This window comes from Hylobates moloch, unplaced genomic scaffold, assembly GCF_009828535.3.
Source record: "Hylobates moloch isolate HMO894 unplaced genomic scaffold, HMol_V3 SCAFFOLD_9, whole genome shotgun sequence".
In the NCBI taxonomy this organism is placed as follows: domain Eukaryota; kingdom Metazoa; phylum Chordata; class Mammalia; order Primates; family Hylobatidae; genus Hylobates; species Hylobates moloch.
This window is the reverse complement of record NW_026652284.1, coordinates 106,236,717-106,254,618: the sequence shown is the minus strand read 5'-3', so window position 1 is coordinate 106,254,618 and position 17,902 is coordinate 106,236,717. Positions and strand designations below refer to the sequence as shown.

At 40.3% G+C, this 17,902-nt stretch overlaps 1 protein-coding gene across 1 annotated transcript in view; it reads left to right on the top strand.

Moving 5' to 3' along the window:
- Positions 1-1,472, top strand: part of LOC116812709 (uncharacterized) — a 28,362-nt gene extending 26,890 nt beyond the window's left edge. Inside the window, exon 4 of the mRNA XM_032758501.1 lies at positions 1,448-1,472. The gene's annotated coding sequence lies outside the window, so the exon portion shown is untranslated. The remainder of the gene's footprint in view (positions 1-1,447) is intronic.
- Positions 1,473-17,902: the final 16,430 nt, after the last annotated feature.

Below are 17,902 nucleotides of genomic sequence, written 5' to 3'. Positions count from 1 at the left end.
ACCATAATCTAGTTTCACAGAGAGTGGAGACTATCTGGGATTCAGAGAGGGCAAGCAAGTGTTTAGATAGTAGCTGTCTGTGAGTAGATAACATGATCTGTGCCAGCCATGCTACGCTGTTCCTGCTTTTATGGAGATTCCGGTCTAAAAGGAAAGACCAGTATTAATTACCTAATCCATTAGTGAATGTTACCTGCAAAACAAGTGAGGGGCTCTGAAGGAAAGGAAGACAGGTCAGTATCAGGGACTCATAATGGAAGCTGAGCTGGCCCTGGGGCAGCAGAAGGGCTTGCCTTGAGAAACAGGTGCTTGGGTTGAGAGCTGAAAGAAAGATGAAAAGCCTTTTTTTTTTAAGTGGCACAAGAGAGATGAGAAGAGAATTCTAGGCAGAATAAACAGCACTTGCAAAGGCAAGAGAGAGCAGGCTCTGAAGCCTCCTGGTCTGGCCAGCCCCAAGGCAGGGAGCAGGGTATGAAATAAGTTGAGGCTGGAGTGAGAAGGAGAGGCAGGCCATGCAGCAACTGACAGATTCATGAGCTCTGTGCAAAGAGCACTGGGGAGCCATGGAAGGACATAGGCAGAACAGTGGCATGAAGCAAGAAACACCCAATGCATCCATTAAGTGACTAGACTAATACTCAAACTCAGATCCTTTGCCCTTCTTCCCCCCAGTGTCCAGCCTCACTGCATTTTATCATCCCAGGAAGTTTAGCCAGTAGAGGTCCTCACAAGCCACGCAAATCACAGAGCCTCAGGGTTGGCAGGATCTTGGCTATCTCGGAGACACATCCACTAGCTAAGCACTCCCATGTCCTCTCTGAATCCCAGCCCATTTCCAGTCTGTGTGAAACTAGATATCTGGACTCAGCATATGCTTAATAGCCGGGTCATCTCTAGCAAATTAAATCACTTCTATGAGCCTCCCTTTCTACCCTGGCACTACGGGAGTGCTAATGTCAATTGACTATTAAGATAATGAAGGTGATGTTTTCAGCACCATATCCAATCTTTAGTAGATGCCCAAAGAGTGATGATTTAATCTGAATTCAGCCATTCATCTTGAGCTATATCTTTCTCCCAACTCAGCTGTGACAGTTCGAAGACATCATCCTGTGTATCAGACAGACCTTATCATTAAATCTAGTAGTCCACTAAATAATTATGCATGTTATAGCAGCCCATAGCTAAAGTGCAAATAAAAAAAAAATAATAAACTTACCCGCAGTGGAGAAAGGAGGAAGCGAAGAAATCTCATCTTTCTGGTATAATTTTCCATTGTTTTATTCCTTGAAAAATAGGCAGCATAATTTTGCATGGTGTTCAAAAAATGAAACTCAACTCACCAAAAGACAATGAGTTCAATATTTCTGTTGAAAATAAACATTTGAAAACAGTATCTATTTTATGTTTATGTATATTTATTCATCTATTCAATTTATAATTTCAGGCTCATTCCACACTAAGTGTTCTGAATCAAAAAGATGAACAAAATACAGTGCCATTCTTCAAGGACTTCACAGTCTACAGGAAAGGGACATAGTTAAACAAATAACTGCAGAATTGGAATTTGGAGCTGATGTGCTTAGAAGTGTTTTGAACAAGGGGCATGACTGTGACTCTCTCTGCTTTTGCAAACTTCAGGAAAACCTTTACTCACAGGTGAGTTCCACCTGAGGTTAATTTGAAGCTTGGGTTCTGAATTTGCCAACAAAGATAAGAAGGAAACATATTGATAGCAAGAAGAATAGCCTGTGCAAGGAAGTGAAGGTCCAAGAAGGATGTGTTTTCTCAGAAGCCTGGAAAGGCATCTCCTTCTCAACCTCCAGGGAAATCAAAATAGACACTCAATGATGGGTCCCGAGCATTTTCAGATCCAAGGAAAGTTCTAAATTACTGGAATTGGATATGTTAAATCAAGACTGTCATGACAACCTGATTTCAAGTCTTATTCGCTGAAAGTGCAAAGCAGAGGAAATGACCATTTTGTGTGTGCAGCACCCTTGTGATCTCACAAGGACGATGCTTAATGACATATGGAAACCCGTTGGGTAATTAAATAGTCTGGGGCTAATTGCATCTGACTGTTATTCTAATGTGATGGGTTGAGATGTGCAATGGATAGGAGAAAACAGGTTTCTAGAATTGCAATGGGTGACTGTTTGCTCTGACCTTGATTGCATTTGAACATGGGGCACAGGATGCAGTGGGGTGCAAGTTGACAGCCAGCACATGAGGAGTAGGGCAGACTAATTTGTCAGTCTGTCTTACAAAGGTGTCTTGTATTCATTTCAGAACAAATCCAACTGCTGTGATTCTGCCTTTTCCTCCAAGTAAAGGCTTATCTTCTTCCCAAGCTAAATGCATCCGCACAGCCCTCCAGCTCAACATCATTATTTGTATGGAACTTTTATATAATTCCTTCTAAAAAACACAAATATTCTCATTTGCTCCTCACAATTGTGAATGATTATTATTATCCCTCATCCAACCTCATTTTGCAGATAAAGAAATCAAACCTCAGAGAAGCTGAGTAGCCTACTGGTAACAAAGTGATGGAATCATGACTCGTGTCCATGTCATTCTACTTGCAAATCCAGTGTCCTGCTGGACTCTGCTCTCACATTTTACTTGGGAGAGGCCTGGGAGAACTGTTTGTGCCTTTAGGCAGACACACAGATCCTGCGGCGGCCCAGGCTGATGAGAGCAAATATTAAGAAAATGGAGATGGTTAGACTCAATGACCACTATCATTTTCACTTTACAGTTGAAAATACAGAACCTCAGGGTGAAGCCCTAACTTCCCACAGCAGATGTGGTCTATGAGGAGGAAGAAGTGGATGCATGGACCAGTCCTGTTATGAAGACAAGTTTCATGGTGCTACTGTGCTTCCATGAGCTCCTGTGGCCCAGAAGCTGGCATCCTGTGAGTGGGTAGGTTGATGATTATGCCAACTAACCCTGCAGGGATTTACGCTGATGTTGAGTTCCACTTACACATTAATACAGCTCCATAGGTTGTAGGACATTTTCCAGGCTGGAGCAAATAAGTTTTTGCTTTCAGTAAATCCCCTCCCTCCTTCCCTTCCTTTTATCTCAGATTTGGGATGATGGAGTGGGCTGAGTTTTAAGACTATTCTCTGTCTGTTTATGATATTCTCTGGGTGACCACATCTGCAGAAACCTCTTGCAGTATTGAAGTCCAAATCCAACACAACTCTGTCACCAATCTATAAGCTCCATTTACCTTCATATTCCTAGTGAGTACATCATAACATCAGAGATACACAAAAGGCCGGGTGCAGTGGCTCACACCTGTAATCCCAGCACTTTGGGAGGCCAAGGCGGGCAGATCACGAGGTCAGGAGATCAAGACCGTCCTGGCTAACACAGTGAAACCCCGTCTCTACTAAAAATACGAAAAATTAGCCAGGCGTGGTTGCAGGCGCCTGTAGTCCCAGCTACTCGGGAGGCTGAGGCAGGAGAATGGCCTGAACCCGGGAGGCAGAGCTTGCAGTGAGCCGAGATCACACCACTGCACTCTAGCCTGGGCGACAGAGTGAGACTCCGTCTAAAAAAAAAAGAGATACACACAAAAAAAACTCACAGAAATAATATGGAATTATTTTGTGAAGTCCAAATAATATATATCAGGTTTTATTGCATGGTGTTATGTTTACAAGCAATTACTTGACTCACAAAATCTGCTTGATATGAAGTGTGTTGTAACGGTTTTCTGCTGCTACTCCTCTGAAGTCCTGAGTGTTTCCACCATCCAGGGGGAAACAGCTAATATCTGCCTGTTCTAAAACATTACGTGCAAGTACATACACACATAATCCCCTTGCATCTTCTGAGATTTAGCAAACGATTACATGTTGAACAATTTAGCAGTCTATTGAGTGACTTTTCATTTGCTATTAAAGTAGGCAGATATGGTCCTAGGGAATGCGCATGGGCTTTAGTTGTATATCTTGGGACCTACAATTTCTGGCATGTCAGGCAAGTTACTTAACTCTGAGGTTCTATATTTTGAACTGTAAAGTGAAAATGATAATAGTCATTTGAGTTGCAAGGAAAGACATTATAATGACATCATGAGGGGTCAGGTTTCCTGAGTTCGAATCCTTCTTTCACCACTGTAGTGGATGCTGTAGTGCTCCACTCAGATTCCAGAAATGAGAAACTCATGCCCATGGCTGCTGGAATTATGGGTTGTTGACATCTCACAGCCAAGTTTCTTCTCAGGAAATGTCCTCTCTTGGCCAAAGAGAGCTGCTCTGTCTAATGCTACATCCTTCTCCTGGGGACAGTCTGCAAAGCTTCAAAGTTTTGGCATTCCTTCTTCAATTCAGCCCTCCAGAAATGCCTGGGAAGTCACCTGTAACCAGTATGACCCAATCCTGCTTCTCTGACCCCCTGACAGGTCCTGCTCCAGAAAAAAACCCCAATAAACTTTACACAAATAAATTTCCAATTCAGAGTCCGCTTCCTGGAGTCTTGGTAGTTCCGTGAAATTTACTGCTTATTGCGTATAGAGGTCACATAGATAATTACACATGGTGGAATTGAAATTGAAATTCTGATAAGAATCCTGTGATTTCAAGTCCAGGTCTCCTGTTGGTCTCCATCATTCTATTTCATTCATGAAATAGGCTGGAGGAACTCACAACACAATAGACCCCATATTTCAGCTCATTAATAATCACCATATTCTGGTCTCAGTGGCCATTATTTTTAAGAAGTTGTATACAACATTATAATCAGTGTGACCTAGTCAGGTTTTTCTACTACAGTGGGGCAGCCTGGAACTCAGTCAGATATACTTGTCTTTCTCAAGTCTTTATGAGATTCATTTTTATATTTTTAAAATTACATTTTGAACTGATACAGAGTGCAATTTTGGAGAGGTGATCCTATAAATGAACAAAGTTCACTGCCATTCATTCCTTCATTTATGGTTTTTTTTTTTAGACAGAGTCTTGCTCTGTTGCCAAGGCTGGAGTGCAGTTAAATGAAAAAATGTACCCAGACAGAGGTTCTAAAACAGCACCAAAATATTAATTTAATGAGTGGAGATTAGTTTTCTTTATCAACACTACAATTTTCTTTCTTTTATTTTTTTTTTCTTTGAGATGTAGTCTTGCTCTGTCGCCCAGGCTGGAGTGCAGTGGCACAATCTCAGCTGACTGCAAGCTCCTCCTCCCGGGTTCACACCATTCTCCTGCCTCAGCCTCCCGAGTAGCAGGGACTACAGGCGCCCACCATCATGCCCGGCTAATGTTTTGTATTTTTAGTAGAGATGGGGTTTCACCATGTTATCTAGGATGGTCTTGATCTCCTGACCTCGTGATCTGCCCGCCTCGGCCTCCCAAAGTGCTGGAATTATAGGCGTGAGCCACATTGCCCGGCCCATTTATGTTGTTTTTATCCATCTAACCAGCCACCATATATTGTGTGCTTCCCATGTACCACGACACATTCTGAGAACCTTCCACACATGCTCTCCTTTCGTCTTCACATCAACAACGTGAATCTTAAGCTGTGCTGAATTTTGTCCAAAATGACTCAGACAGGAAAAGGCAGAATAAGGAATACATTCCAGTTGTCTCCAAAGTCCATGCTTTTCTAAGTGTCACATTATATTGTCCTTGCCACCGGCACACAGCTTAAATAAAAGTCAAACTATGAGAAGCCATAGAAAGTAATATAAGAGTACAGGTGAGAAGACGGACTTACATAAATGATCGTTCAAGACTTCCTGGAGAAGGCAAGAGTTGGCCTTTGGAGTGACCAAGACTCACTTCCAAGTAGAAAGCTCAGTAATTTTGCTTGAGAGATAGCATGGAAAGGGCCCAGCCTTCAGAGTGTAGCTGACTTGAATTTGAGCTCTGTCTTCTATTACTACCCATGTGGCTCTGTACATCTTGCTTAACCTCTCTGAATCTTCACCTTGTCATTGTGAGAGACCTCATTGGCTTGTTGTAAAGATTAAAGAAATCGTGAAACACATCTAGTCCAAAACTGATACTATAGTAGACGTTTAACAAGTGATGTTTGATTTAATTCAAGTCTCTAGGTTATAGTAAGAAAATGGCAAAATATTAATTAATCAGCTTCTCCAGTTTGTGCCTTTGAGAAGGGTAAGCCAAAGGAGGACTTTGTTTTCATATCTCATATTGCATCATTTGTCATAAAAATTACACATTCATACAAGCGCACACACACACACACACGGGCACAAACACTCAGACATGAGCCACAATCCACAATGAAGGAGCGCTTAGAGTGCTTAGGCACCATAATAAACTTTCACATAAAGTACAGCAGTAGCATTCTTAATTAAAATCTCTAAAGTACTCTTGTTGTTGACAGTATCACCACCCAAAGCCATATTTACCTTGTTAATTATTCAAGTTGCAGTGAATAAGAAACAATGCCCAGGCTTCCCATAAAATTTCCAAAAATTAAACCAGGGAAATGGACAATAAATGTCATTTGAAATGGAACTCATGCCAGTTAATTACAAGACAACTGTAAAATAATGGGACATGAGGTGCTTCAACAATGCCTAATTAGTAACTATATGGGCATTTCCTTGGAAAAAATGGCAATTACACGGTACAAACACTTAGCAGTCATCATCAAAGGCCCTTAACCAATATTAGCTAATTAATCTTCCCTACAACACTCCGGCAGGAGGTAGCACAGGTCCTCATTGAGAGAGGGAGAAGGGAAGGCCAAAAGATGAAATGGAAAATCCTCTTCTGCTCAGCATCTCTAAAGAACAATTTGACACTCACAGCCTAGAAGCACTCAGGAGGGATTCCCAGGCCAAGAGAGGCAGACTGTTTTCTTAATGAGTGACTTGCCCAGGTGATGCATAAGGTTAATGTGGTGAACACCTAGCTTCCTCCTGATTTCCTGCTATGGCTCACATCCTTGCTGTCCTCGAGAACTCCCCACACCAAATTGCTGTTGCAGGCACACATGCACTCTTGCACTTATCAACCCTTTTCTCTTTTTCTCAGAAGAAGGCTTTTGACCTCAAATATATAAAACCAATGGGGGGAGAGGGAAGCTATGCCTCTTTCCACAAAGCCAAGCTTGTTATATTATAACATAATCCACAGCTTTTGATTTCAACTTAATGTATGAGATCTGGAATTATTTCAGAAGTATGATTGATTTTGATTAGGTGAAGGTATTTTAAAAGAAGTGAATTATCTCTTATGTGACTTAATTTAATCCACATTAAAGATTTATGACAAAATCTCATTTGTGTCTAATTTTGTATTCTTTTACCTAAAGAGAGTCCAAAATTTGTATAAGTTCTAGGCCCAAGACAACCTAAGTCTGCCCGTGTATCTGGTTGAGTTCTTCCAGCTCTGAGTCAGGGGCCATATTTTGTGGGATTCTGAGGCTCCGATGCGCTTTTGAGGTAGACTTAGTTTCATAAAACAAAGGCTACATCATAAAATGAGGCTTGCACGAATTTTTCTCCACCTAATTCCATTTGTCTTTTAATACACCTGATTCTTCCCATTTAAAAAGTTAGTTACAAGTTTTAATGAGAAAATGGATAAGAAGAAAGGGGTATAATTACTCCCGCTACTCCATTTTATAGACGGTGAAACTAGGCTATGCAGAGGTTAAGTGGCCTCCAAATATGGGACTTTATTAGTATTCCCATAGCTAATACAATAGTGAGCCTCACCCAGAACCCATCTCCATTTGATCCTAATGTTTTAGTTCTTTGTGAGTTTCCTTGTCACCTCTAACCTGCCTCTGAACTCATAACTAATTGATATCCAGAAGGCATGCATAAAGAACATTTGGAATGGTACTATCCTAATAGAGTGTCGGATGAGCCGAGATCCAGTGCCAGGTCAAATCGGAATATAATTTTCTTAAAGTAACATACACACTTCACAGAAGAGGAGTCATGACTTGTTCCTTCAGTATCCCCCAAAATGTTCTTGCTCCTTCAGTGTCTTGTTCTTCTTCCATTTTGGGGGATACTTGTTCCTTCAGTACCCCTAAAAATGGAAGAAGATCACATAACATTCGGAGGATAAGTTTGACAGTCTGATAAGCCCAGATCCAAAAATCTTAGACTGTATTTGTTATCTGTAAAATGGGCACAATAATAGTACCTACTTTATGAGGCTAATGTGAGGAATAAATGGTCAAATGCTTAGGACCTGGCATATAGAAAGCATGCAATAATTGTTAGCTATATTTTAAAAATATTTTACACTATTAATGATCACTCCTTTACTGAGACTATACTGTAATAATGAATTCTGTTGGCTTTGTAGTCACACAACCTAAATTTAAATCTTGTATCATCTAGTTACTCTCTGTGTAACCATGGGGGAGCTACTTGGCCTCTGCATGCCTCAGTTTCCTTATTAGTAAAAAGGGTGTAGTGAGAGCATCTACTTGATCTTTTTAAGAGGATTGGTTGTAGGGATTGAATGAGACAGTGTATGAAATCCTGGCACCTAGCCAATAACAAGAATTTGATAAATGTTAGCTATCAATATATTTTGAGTAGGCATACCTTACACACAGAGGGGACTCTGTCCATGTTCGAGCAATAGAATTAACAAAATTAATTTGACATTCACTCAACAAACATTTGTTGTATACCTACTCTACAGTAGGCAGTGTCCTATGGGCTAGGGATTCAGAGAAAAATAAATACACAGTCTCTGCCCTCAGCTGAGATAATAGTGTCTTCTGGCACAGACAATTCAATCAGAATTATCAGATACATGTGGAGGAGAACTATTGTTTTTAGTGCATCCAGGAATGTTGAATAAAGTGTTTTGTAGTTTCACAAAATTTCAGGAAAATACATTTTATCCAAATTCCTACACATCATTAGAGTTTATTTAATCTCAATTCTTACTTCAGTAAGGACAAATGATGAATGAATGACAGCTCCTCCTCCCTGAAGTGACAATCTGTCCCTAAACATCTCTACCGACAGGACTTATTGTAAAGCAGCTATTTCCACTGTTCAGTAGTTCTAAAGTCCCCCCAGCTATTGATTATACTGAAACCTCATCCCCTCAACATATCCACCCTTGGTGATTTTCCTTCCTCTAGTGCTGGGTGGAGAGAGTCTAACCCTTCTTCTACCCGATGGGCCTTTCTCATATGTCCATTCCCACTTCTGAGTCATCATTTCTTTAAGCTAAACTTCCAGACGTACTGTGATGAAAGTCTAATAGACATAAGCACCTCTTCTTAAAGGTGAGTTTCCAGATGGCAGGAATGACAACTAGGTCCAAGCTGTGGGTACTTGGCACCCACAGCTCTTAGTTTCAGAATCTCCTCCTCCCCAGGCTTCATATCAGCCCTGGCCATGCTTGTTAATTTGGGCCAAATCTACCAGAGTCCCCTCTCCTAAGTCCTAACTGTTGGACTAAGCAGGGATTGGTCTCAGTCCCTGGATAAAGGACTGCTATCACATCTGTCTTCGAGGCCTTCAAAGACTTGCTAACTAGAAAAATGACTAATGCAAGGATTTCAGGGCCCAAAACAGGGAGAATGGGAGTCCTCAAAGTACTCTCTGTTGGCATAAGGTCAAGGCCTTTCTCTTCTAACTCATGGGTCCTCTTTCAAGAAAAATTGCTCAGTTTGCTCCCAAATTCCCAGGTCTGTTGACTCCTGCTACTGATGGGGCTTGTCTGCTGGACTTTCACACTCTTAACATAGTGTTCTTGAACACTTCTGAAAACAGGGGGTTTGTGAAGTAACTGCTTCTACTGCTCAATTCTAATGTTCTTCCATATCAAGATAAGCTGTAATTTTCCCCCTTGTCACTTCCACCTCTGGTCATTTTCCTTCTCTCTGGAGCTGGACAGAACAAGAGTAACCCCCTTTTGCAGAAATAGATGTTTGCATATTTGATTTATTGTGCTTGTGTTTGCATTTCTGGGTCACTGCTACTTTAGCTTAAAACTTCACAGCTTCTCAATTGTTCTTTAAAATGATGTTCACATTCATCATATGAATGTTTTCTGCTGGATATATTCCAACTGATTCATACTTCTCTTAGGCTATGGCACCTAAATCTGACAGTCCTAATACAGCTGAGCATTTAGGGAAAGGACAGACAATTCCACAGTGCCATGGTGGGATATTTGGTAAGAGTCTTCTGTATAATAGAGAGACCATGAATCATCTGAAAGTCAGCCACTGAGTGGATTCTCTGCTATTATGGGAACATAAAACCTACAAGCTACCCAGGAATATCTTCCTATGCTTATTGACCCTAAAGGATGCCCATATCATTTTGGCTCTCCACACAAGGAAGATATTCACCCACACTTGACTCCCTCACGAGTCAACTCTCCACATCTGCCGTAAGGTTAATTCTTAAAACATGTTCATGATCAACTATCTCATGTGCCAGTCCTAATCCAGATGGCATTTGGCTTAACACTCTATTAGCTGAAGGAATGCAGAACTCTGAAAAATGAGACTTATATGCCTTCTTTACATACATTTAGACTAACTTTCATTCCCCTCATTAAAGCTCTCTGTGATTGACAGAAGCTGGTGACAACCAGATCTGCTGATAGAACTAAATATTTTCAGTTTTCTCTTCACGGAAATAGACATCCAGAGCAATTTTAGAGATCACCATTTTGGTGAAAGTTAGAAGGAGAGTATATAGAAAGAATATATACATTAAGACTGGAGCAGAGAAGGCCTTTGATTAGATGGAGGAAGAGTCTCAGGAAATACGTAGACAGAAATGATCTTCTACTCACTCTCTCAGAAATAAAATCTCCAACACATGCACAAATATACCCTGAGACAAATACCTTCACTTATGCATTCAAAATCAACCACTCTTTTCTGAGCCCCACACCTACTACAAATGAGGCAGTAAGCACTGACCATAGAGTCCCTAGACTTGGATATGATGACTTATTCTGCTTCATATTGGCAAAGCATGTTAGTCTCCCCTCTGAACTTCAGATAATGATAGCTAGCTGCTTGCAAATCTCAAGAATTATTGGGTTATATGGCTTAAGTTATATAAGTTGGTTAAAATGTTTTGTGTTACTGTGAAATGTTATAGAAAGGTAAAATATGAATAATGCCACATTCTGCCTCATCTGATACTCAGTTGTATACACTGCCCACTAGAATATAAATGCTAGGCAGCTGGAATTGCTCTCATCTCTGCCATTTCAGTATCTAGCATAGTACCTGTCATGTTCTAGGAGCTTGATAAATGTTTGCTGAATTGACTTCCATTAAATTGAATTACTAACTTGCAAGGTCTTTGGGGGCAATTGTAGAATCTCATTTTACATCATCACCATTTCCTTGCTCAAAGCTGACATGAGGAAGTATGCAATAAATGGTGAGTGAATGAACGAATGGATGGAGAGGAACTGAAAAGATGATTCTCAACCCCAAATGCCCTTTAGAATCACTTACAGTGCTTTCAAAAATTCATCTCTGGGCCCCTGTCCCAGAGAGTGACTTTAAAGTTCCCCAAGATATTCTAATGTAAAGTCAAGGTTGAGAATCAATGACTTTGAATGACAGGAAAATATAAGGAAGAGTCTGCTGCCTCCTTTTGCTTTTTTTCTCTCATCAAGTGTAGGTTTTACATTCTTAAGCGAAATAAAGCATTCCAAAACTTTTTTTTTTTTTTTTTTTTTTCTTGAAAAAAAGCACTCTAAAATAGAAGAGTGATGTTGCTACTGCTTTTTAGAAAATACTGTCAAAAAGTGGTTTTCTAGACTGTTGGCTGGTGGACCTCCCAGGAGCTATCACTTGGCAGGCACTTGACCCTATTATCTCAGTATAACTGAGCTATGAAGCTCAGTTCAACCGCCAAGGCCAGGACTCAGGACTTCTGCTGGCCTAATGTTCTGAGACGCTGCCACCTTGTGGGCACTCTGGAGCGACACTTAACCAGCTTCCTTAAAACAAGTATATCTCAGATGGCCTTAGGTTATCCTTGTTATGTATATCCTGATATTTCTGGAAAATAAATATTTATAAGGAAAAGAGAGTTCTGGATGCTCCATGAAGAGAATGCTACAGATGCAGACATGAACAGTAGGTATGGTGTGGAGTTTACACGAGCACGATTGATTTATCTCTGTTGAATAGCAAGTGACAGAGGCCACGAGAGCAAAAGGTACTTAAGGACAAAGAATCGGTTATGTCAAATCCACTTATAATGGAAGCCATCATCCTCAGCAAACTAACACAGGAACAGAAAACCGAACACCACATGTTCTCACTCATAAGTGGGAGCTGAACATTGAGAACACATGGACACAGGGAGGGGAACAACACACACCAGGGCCTCCCAGGGAGATTGGGGGAGGGAGAGCATCAAGAATAGCTAATGCATGCGGGGATTAATACCTAGGTGATGGGTTGATAGGTGCAACAAACCACCATGGCACACATTTACCTTTGTAGCAAACCTGCACGTTCTGCACATGGTACCCCAGAACTTAAAATAAAATATATTTTTTAAAAATACACTTATAAGTCTTTACTTCCATGAGAAAAAATACATATATATAAACAGTAATACAGCTCTCCTTCCCATTTTTTAGGTAGACAACTGGAGGGCCCAGGAATTAATTGTCTTAGTTAAAGCCACGTGGCAAGCTGCTAGATAATCTCAAATTGAAAACCAACGTTTTAAATCAGTATCTTCAGAAAATGAAATTCCTTTCCATCCTAAAAGAAAAAATTCAGGAACAAACATCAAAGTTCAAGACTGGGCTTATATGTGTATATATGGGAAACAAAATACCCATGTACATATATTATACAAGCATATACTTTTATTTTATTTTATTTATTATTATTTGAGACGGAGTTTCACTCTTGTTGCCTAGCTGGAGTGCAATGGCGTGATTTCGGCTCACTGCAACCTCCACCTCCTGGGTTCAAGCAATTCTCCTGCCTCAGCCTCCCAAGTAGCTGGGATTACAGGCATGCGCCACCACGCCCAGCTAATTTTGTATTTTTAGTAGAGACAGGGTTTCTCCATGTTGGTCAGGCTGGTCTCAAACTCCCGACCTCCATCTGCCCGCCTTGGCCTCCCAAGGTGCTGGGATTACAGGTGTAAGCCACCGCACCCAGCTGCATATACATTTTTTTAACTTCATAATGAGCATGAATTGGCTGATAGAAATTTTTACTTCAGGAAAAAATTGGACTTTGTGATACTGTTAAAGAAATACATTTTCTTCAAAGACACAAACTAATTCAGACAAATATCTTAATTTCCAAGTCTTGTCAGGTCGGCTATAATGAATAGATTAGACTCACTGGTTAAGGCACCTGGAATCTAAATATCATGTATGAATTACATTCTTCACATACATCTGCTTTTTCAACTGGATTAAATGGGTGATAGGTCGAAATACTTGTAACTGGGGCCAGATAGACCTGGTTTTGTGCTGCCAACTCTACCACTACATGCTGTGATGTCTTGCAGAATTTACTTAAACTCCCTATGCTTCAATTTCCTTATCTACAAGGAAGGCTAATAATGAAAACTCACTAATAATTTTTATTGCTGTTAAATGAAAAAATGTACCCAGAGGTTCTAAAATGGCACCAAAATATTAATTTAATGAGTAGAGATTAGTTTTCTTTATCAACACTATAATTTTCTCTTTTTTTTTTTTTTTTTGAGACAGAGTCTCGCTCTGTCGCCCAGGCTGGAGTGCAGTGGCACAATCTCGGCTCACTGCAAGCTCCGCCTCCCGGGTTCACGCCATTCTCCTGCCTCAGCCTCCCGAGTCACCGGGACTACAGGCGCCCGCCACCACGCCTGGCTAATTTTTTGTATTTTTAGTAGAGGCGAGATTTCACTGTGTTTGCCAGGATGGTCTCGATCTCCTGACCTCATGATCCACCCATCTCGGCCTCCCAAAGTGCTGGGATCACAGGCGTGAGCCACCACACCCCGCCAACACTACAGTTTTCTTTAAATATTCAGCTAATTGGTCAAAGTGCTCATCAGTGAGTAATCAATGAGGCACAAATTATTTTGGTACCACACCATTCTAGATGTGAAGGATTTTATGAAGGAGCAAAAAATCAGACTGTTCAGACCATCAGAGAAAAGTATAAAAAGGATCTTTTTGGCAGCTAAGAGGAGTTGGGAACATTGCGGAATAGACCAGTGCAGTCATCATGGCGAGTTAAATGGTACATTTGGGCACCATTTTAGGGTGTAATTGATTGGACTACAACTTTAGACAACAACCCTGTACTCAGCTCCCAAGAAGGCTCTGACATTTTATTCTTACTTGACTGGGCAATGAGCCAGCTGGGGTCTAGAAAGTCAAATCTTGATGGAACAGAGCTGGGCTTCAGTGATCACAGGTCATGTACTCAAATACCAATGTCCAAGAGAGGGCCAGGGTAAAAGGATCACTTGAGGCCAGGAGTCAAGACTGGCCTGAGCAGTATAGCGAGACCTTATCTACACACACACACACACAAACACACACACACACACACACACAAATACTGTTAAAGGATGTGACTTCAGAAGCTGAGATACAAAAATTTCTCCCTGCAAAAAAATCTCCAAGCAAGACACCAAACACGAAAGAGAGAAATTTGTACTGAAACTAGGAAACCTTTCTAAGGGCTACACCCCAGACAATGAATGCCTGTGTTCATCTTGTTTCTTTTTGTTTCCCTACAATACTACTAGAAGGAAGTGTGGTGTTCCTGCAATGAATGAGCACAAGATTTAAAGAAACTATTGTGGTGCAGGTGCTATCTGTATTTACATAACTCATGGGAATGGGAGACTAGAAATAGATGAGCAGAGCTTGAAAAATGGAATTTTACCTGTTTTTAGAATAGAGTCTGTATTAGTGTGTTCTTGCATTGCTGTAATGAAATATCTGAGACTGGGTAATTTATAAAGAAAAGAGGTTTAATTGGCTCATGATTCTGAAGGCTATACAGGAAGGATGATGCTGGCATCTGCCTGGCTTCCAGGGAGCCTCAGGAACCTTACAATCATGACAGAAGGCAAAGTGGAAGTAGGCACATCACATGGCTGGAATAGGAGCAAGAAAGAGAGGGACGGGAGGTGCTACACTCTTTTAAACAACCAGATCTCACAAGAACTCACTATTATGATGACAGTACCAAGAGGGAAATCCACACTCATGATACAATCACCTCCCACCAGGCCCCACCTGCAACATTGGTGCTTACATTTTGACATGAGATTGGAGGGGGACAACATCCAAACTATGTCAGAGTCCCATCCAAGTGTGGTGGCTCAAGCCTGTATTTCTAGCACTTTGGGAGGACAAGGCAGAAGGATCACTTGAGGCCAGGAGTTCAAGGCTGCAGTGAGCTGTGACATCATAGCACTGCACTCCAGCCTGGGCAACAGAGTGAGACCCTTTCTCCAGAAGAAAATAAAATGTAAAAGCTATTTGTCTTAAAACATATATCAGATTATTTAAAGAGGGTAAATTATTACTATAGCAGATCAAGAAATATCAACACCAATAATAATGGTGATGCTCAACTAGGCCTGTGTTCTAAACTGGCAGTGAATAATTATCCACAGGTGTGGTTTGAGGGACACAAGATAACCACTTTAACCTCAAAGGATTTTCCCTACCAGGATTCTATCGAGCTTGAAATTTTTTTTCCCAGTTTAGACTGCCCCCAGAAGGATTCCATTAAAAAGCACATATGTTTCCTTGGAATAATAACACTGGGAATGCTATTTGGCCTAGATTACTTTAGCATGTAGCCAAAAATCTTGAAGTAGAAAGAGTTGAGGAAAGTGGGAAGAAAGGGAGATAGAGAACCAGGCTCCCCATATATCTCCACTCAACTTGTAGATCTGCACTGTACAATATAGTAGCCTCTATTCACATATGGCTATTTAAACTTAAATGTAAATTAAGTAAAATTAAACATTCAGCTCCTCCATCACTGTAGGTATATGTCAAATGCTCAATAGTCACATGAGGCTAGTAGCTAACATAGTGGTCGGTGCAGACACAGAACATTTCCATCAAAGTTCTATTGAACAGTATTGCCCTCATAAGTGACTCTCTTTGAAGGAACATATCATATACTTCAGAAGTGCTGGGCTTAAAAAAGAGCTAAGCACATTGTGCTAGAGAGAGAGAGCTGTAGTATCTTGCAGGCTTTTAAAACTGTGACATATAAAGAACTAAGAAGGAAGGTTTTTGTTGCCCAATAAGCTACATGGAAAAAGAGCAAAATGGGTCACAGAGAAAAAGATTCCGACAGAACAAGCCAGCAGCCTCTTCCTTAGCAACCCAAAATGAAACAGTTCACCAGTGGGCACTAAATGAAAACCAATTGTAAAACACATTTTGTTCTGTAGAGTTATTGACTATAACCATGTGTCGTACACCTTATAAAGTTCTCATGGCAGAGTGGGATCAGCGTCTCACAAATTTCCTTTGTCATCTTTAGTGTTTCGCTTGATGGTGTCCTATAATTCTCACAGGCTTTCATTACTCTTTTTTTTCCTTTTTGTTCCTCTGACTGGGTAATTTCAAATGACCTGTCTTTGAGTTCATTGATTCTTTCTTTGGCTTGATTGAGTCTACTGTCGAAGCTCTCTATGGAATTTTTAGCCCTTTGTCATTTTTATAACCTCCAGCTGGTAGAAACCCTCCATGTATTTTATAGACAGGGAAGTCACTACCTGATCATAAGAATTAGATGAGCATCAAGATTATGGAAGTTAGTTGTTGTTGTTTTCAATGTAAGTAACCCAAGTTTAAACCAACGTCTATATAACCCAGAAGCCCATATTTTTAAACCATACCATGTCATCTCTATAAGGAAGAAAAAACATTATGAAGGGGTTGTTTTAGCCAGAACTATGTTCAGAGAAGACTGCTATGATGTCACATTGGGGAACACATGGCCTGATCATAATTAACCATAGGCTTAGGATATTTATACTTTATCTGAATCTCAATACCCATTTCTATAAGGTGAAGTATTCGACAAAATTATCTTGGGCCCCTTTTACTCTTGCATAATTGTTTAATTCCCTAGGATTCTGTAAAGAACTCAGTATGAAGCTTCTGTAAGTGAGGATTACTTTATCATCTAGTAAAAATAGTTCTATTGGTACATATTATTTTGGTGTTAAGGAAGGACATCAGTGTACATTAGCTGACCACAAAATTGATAGTTAACAAATTGACTCTGTAGCCAATTTTTTCAGTGCATTGAATGCTAAAAGGTATTTTTTTAATTAAAAAGAAATTACTAGAGAAAAGGACTATAGTCAAATTTTTGCCAGATTCATCACCAGAATAATTTTTGCATATGTATGTTATCACATTTGCATTGTCTTTGCCCCTCCCTTTCCCCCAAGCTAAACATGTTTATGTTTGAAGCTGTTTTGTGAATCCCAAGAAAGCATTTGAAGAAAATTAAAAATCTCTGCCAAAAACTATAACCATCTCTGAGCTTGGTTATAAAGTTTAATTGGAAAACTGATATTAAGTATGTATCTTCATTACATTTTGAAAGCATGAATAATATATGTAATTGTCCAAAGACTGAGCTCTAAATGTTGCTGCATTATTCAAACATAAATGGAAGTACACTGTATGATCAATTAGTGTCCAGTTTCTTTGGAAGAACAAGAAAAAATGTCTATTGAACCTCAGCTTGTGATTTACATTCTCAAACATGTTTATTCACAAGCCTAAAAAGCACGTTAGTAACAGTTGCCAAAGCAGTTGCCAAGACAACTTATCCCTGGATTTAGTATTATTGCATCAGGAAAAACGCCTACGAGGAATTTAATTAACTAACGCCTCATCCTCCTTGGCCAAAAAAGGATGGATTTTCT